This window comes from Hyperoodon ampullatus, assembly GCF_949752795.1.
Source record: "Hyperoodon ampullatus genome assembly, chromosome: 1".
Lineage (NCBI taxonomy): Eukaryota > Metazoa > Chordata > Mammalia > Artiodactyla > Ziphiidae > Hyperoodon > Hyperoodon ampullatus.
This window is the reverse complement of record NC_136914.1, coordinates 129,537,778-129,542,315: the sequence shown is the minus strand read 5'-3', so window position 1 is coordinate 129,542,315 and position 4,538 is coordinate 129,537,778. Positions and strand designations below refer to the sequence as shown.

At 46.0% G+C, this 4,538-nt stretch overlaps 1 pseudogene across 1 annotated transcript; it reads left to right on the top strand.

Moving 5' to 3' along the window:
• The first annotated feature begins 992 nt into the window (after positions 1-992).
• LOC307049726 (serine/threonine-protein phosphatase 6 regulatory subunit 3-like) lies at positions 993-3,921 on the top strand (annotated as a pseudogene). The gene is made up of 2 exons: positions 993-1,055; positions 1,381-3,921. The product of its transcript is annotated as a serine/threonine-protein phosphatase 6 regulatory subunit 3-like (transcript).
• The last annotated feature ends 617 nt before the right edge of the window (positions 3,922-4,538 follow it).

Here is a 4,538-nt window from a genome sequence, read left to right as displayed (position 1 = left end):
CCAGGCTGCTATAAATTCTTCCAGCAATATCAAACTTTTACTTTTTCTTCCCCAAGGATACAGTAAGTTTGGGCAACAAAGACTCTATCCCAGAGATATTTACTGTTGTTTTCAACAACAGAAATTCTCTACACATGCTTGTCACTCCACTGCCAGCATGTGGGTTTCACCTAGACCCCAGCTTTATTAACTCTGTAATGATGAGCAGTGTAGATGCCTCCTCCACTGGGTACCGCCTTAGATGCTTGCTTTGTACCCAGTCATGACCCAAAGGAAGGAAGACATTCTCTTTTCAGGCTGCAGCAGGAAGAAAGACAAGTGTCACTCACACAAATCGCTATGCCAACCATTAACCCGCCAGACCATAGGACCACGCTAGCCCTGTTCTCCCACCTGCCCCAGATATCAGGTGCTCATTCAAAGCACGCTCCACTTTGTAGAGCCTCACCCCTGGAGGTTCTTCACCCACAAAACACCCAGGACAAGGAGGGCAACATTAAAACTATAATAAAGGGACTTCCCTGGTGGTCCAGCGGTTAAGAATCCGCCTTCCGATCCCTGGTCGTGGAACTAAGATCCCACATGCCATGGGGCAGCTAAGCCTGCATGCTCTAGAGCCCGCGTGCCCCAACTACGGAGCCCACACACTCGACAGCCCACGCACCACAACTAGAGAGTAGCCTGCGCGCTGCAATGAAGATCTCGCGTGCTGCAACTAAGACCCTATACAGCCAAATAAATAAATAAATAAACATTTTTTAAAAAACTATAATAAACTGATGATTCTTCCTTTAAAACAATGCTTTGTTCTGACTTGGGGGGGAACAATTGTTTAACTTATTGCCTTTCTTGGGATTTCATTTCTAACCTGCATTCTAGCAAATGACATCCTACTAATACCAAGATTATACCAAGACAAGAGGGCTGATAAACTAATTTTAACTACCAGTGAAGATAATCAGTAAGTAAAGCAGATTTGGGGCGCTTCGCTGATGGTGTCGGTGAGCGCGTTTCCCGCCTGAGTGCAACTAGCGGCGAGTCACGGGCACCTCCAGGTGGACGGAATGAGTCCTTGGATGTACCTGTGTGTCCTGACGTTTCAACCTCGGAGCTTCGTGTAATTTTCTTGGTGGTACAGGATGGCTAGAGTGGCCTGGAGTTGTGTACTTCCCTTTCCTCATGCGAAAGGTTAGAGGGGGCTAGAGTTGGATATTTCCCTTCCTCCAGGGGAACTTCTGTTTCATGTCGACCATCCCACTTTATTCTGCTAATCTGCTAATGCAGTAAATTGGAAGACAACCGTTGCCAGGATAACCTGTAATGGGCAAGGAGCCACAGAAAAGAAAACATTTCTTTTAATTTTTAAACTTGGTTTGAAAGAGCAGCATGTTTTGGAAATTTTATCTTCACTCATCATCCCACATAGACACACTTCTAGAAAGAGAAGATGTAACACTGAAGGAGTTGATGGATGAGGAAGATGTTTTACAGGAATGTAAAGCTCAGAACTGCAAACTTATAGAGTTCCTGTTAAAAGCAGAATGTCTCGAAGATGTAGTCTCATTCATTATTGAAGAACCACCTCAAGACATGGATGAAAAGATCAGATACAAGTATCCAAATAGATCTTGTGAGTTGCTCACTTCTGATGTCTCCCAAATGAATGATAGACTGGGAGAAGATGAATCCTTGCTAATGAAATTGTATAGCTTCCTCCTAAACGATTCCCCCTTGAACCCACTGCTTGCCGGTTTCTTCAGCAAGGTGCTAAGTATTCTTATCAGCAGAAAACCAGAACAGATTGTGGATTTCCTAAAGAAGAAATGTGACTTTGTGGACCTTATTATGAAGCACATAGGAACATCGGCCATCATGGACTTGTTGCTCAGGCTCCTGACATGCATTGAGCCCCCACAGCCCAGGCAGGACGTGCTGAATTGGTTAAATGAGGAGAAAATTATCCAGAGGCTTGTGGAAATAGTTCATCCATCGCAAGAAGAAGATCGGCATTCAAATGCATCACAGTCACTTTGTGAAACTGTTCGCCTGAGCAGAGACCAGATGTTACAAATTCAGAACAGTACAGAACCAGACCCCCTCCTTGCCACTCTAGAAAAGCAAGAAATTATAGAGCAGCTCCTATCAAATATTTTCCACAAGGAGAAGAATGAATCGTCCACAGTCAGCGCAGTCCAGATATTGTTGGCTTTACTTGAGACACGGCGACCAACATTTGAAGGCCATATAGAGATCTGCCCACCAGGCATGAGTCATTCAGCTTGTTCGGTCAACAAGAGCGTTCTAGAAGCCATCCGAGGAAGACTTGGATCTTTTCATGAACTCCTGCTTGAGCCACCCAAGAAAAGTGTGATGAAGACTACGTGGGGCGTGCTGGACCCTCCCGTGGGCAACACCCGGTTGAATGTGATTAGGTTGATATCCAGCCTCCTCCAAACAAATACCAGCAGTATCAACGGGGACCTTATGGAGCTGAATAGCATTGGGGTCATATTGGACATGTTCTTCAAATACACATGGAATAACTTTTTACACACACAAGTGGAAATCTGTATTGCACTGATTCTTGCAAGTCCTTTTGAAAACACAGAAAATAGCACAATTACTGATCAAGACTCCACTGGTGACAATTTGTTATTGAAACATCTCTTTCAAAAATGTCAATTGATAGAACGAATACTTGACGCTTGGGAAATGAACGAGAAGAAACAAGCCGAAGGAGGAAGACGGCATGGCTACATGGGACACCTGACAAGGATAGCCAACTGCATCGTGCACAGCACTGATAAGGGCCCCAACAGCGCCTTAGTACAGCAGCTCATCAAAGATCTTCCAGACGAAGTCAGGGAGCGATGGGAGACGTTCTGCACAAGCTCCTTAGGAGAAACTAACAAGAGGAACACGGTAGATCTAGCCTTTTCTGATTATCAGATGCAACAAATGACGTCCAATTTTATTGACCAGTTTGGCTTCAACGATGAGAAGTTTGCAGATCAAGATGACATTGGCAATGTTTCTTTTGATCGGGTATCAGACATCAACTTTACTCTCAATACAAATGAAAGTGGAAATATTGCCTTGTTTGAAGCATGTTGTAAGGAAAGAATACAGCAGTTTGATGATGGTGGCTCTGATGAGGAAGATATCTGGGAGGAAAAACACATTGCATTTACACCAGAATCCCAAAGGCGATCAAGCTCGGGGAGTACAGACAGTGAGAAGAGTACAGACTCTGAAGAAGAAGATGGAGCAAAACAAGACTTGTTTGAATCCAGTAGTGCCAACACAGAGGATAAAATGGAGGTAGACCTGAATGAACCGCCCAGCTGATCAGCCAGCTTTGATGTCCCCATGGAGACAGCGCTCGGGGCTCCCTTGGACTCTGTGGGCTCTGACGTCTGGAGCGCAGAGGAGCCGGTGCCGACTAAGGAGACAGGCTGGGCTTCGCTTTCCGAGTTCGCGTCTTCCCTGAGTACAAAAGACTCTTTAAGGAGCAGTTCTCCAGTGGAAATGGAGACCAGCACGGAGCCAGTGGGCCCGCTGGCTTCCAGTGTGGCTGCGCTGGCAGTGCAGCCGGAAGCGCCAGGCAGCGTGGCCGTGGAAGGCAGCTCTGACGGAGAGGAGGATGCAGAAAGTACAGACAAGGTAACTGAGACAGTGATGAATGGCGGCGTGAAGGAAACTCTGAGCCTCACTGTGGATGCCAAGACAGAAACTGCGGTCTTCAAAAGTGAGGAAGGAAAACTGTCTACCTCTCAAGATGCTGCTTGTAAAGATGTGGAGGAGAGCCTGGAGACGGCAGAGGGGAAGTCTGCAGCACCCCGGCCCCACAGCAGCAGCCCAGAGCAGAGGACTGAGCAGCCGAGCATGCCGGGCGATGCGGCGGTTAACGGCCCCGTATGATGAGCGCGCTCCTCTGCCGCCGCCACTGCTGCTGCTGACCGGGGACCGCAGGCGCCACCGTGCGGGGTCCGGGGCTGCGTCGGGAGCCCGTCGAGCCACCGCTGCTGCACTCACTCTGCAAGGGATCAGGACCAGCAACCTTTATATTCTAGAGTCTAAGACGTTGTACAGAGAAACCCAGAAGTGTACAAATATTGCACATTGACAAATACCAAGAATTTTTGCGTATGTTTATATTGTATTGTTCTAAATAATGGGTAGCCTGTGAAATAAGATCTTGCCACCCATGTAATAATAGTAGTAATACTATAGTTAAAATGGCTGTAAGAATAGTTTTATAAAAGTGAATACACAGAAAAAAAAAAAAAAAAGTAAAGCAAAACATGGAATGTAATGATATACTGGGGAAGCCACCGCACCCAGAATTTCCTGAATGTGAGTCGAACTCATGAAATAAGAGGGAAACATTTTCATCTTCTTAATAAAAGAAAAACCTCCGAAATATCAAAGGAGAAAAACCCTGCAAATGAACCTTTCAGATTGATTCAGAACATTTTCCAAGATGAGGCACCTGAAGAAAAACATGTGATTCAGGGTGATAGCATCCTGAATCTTCT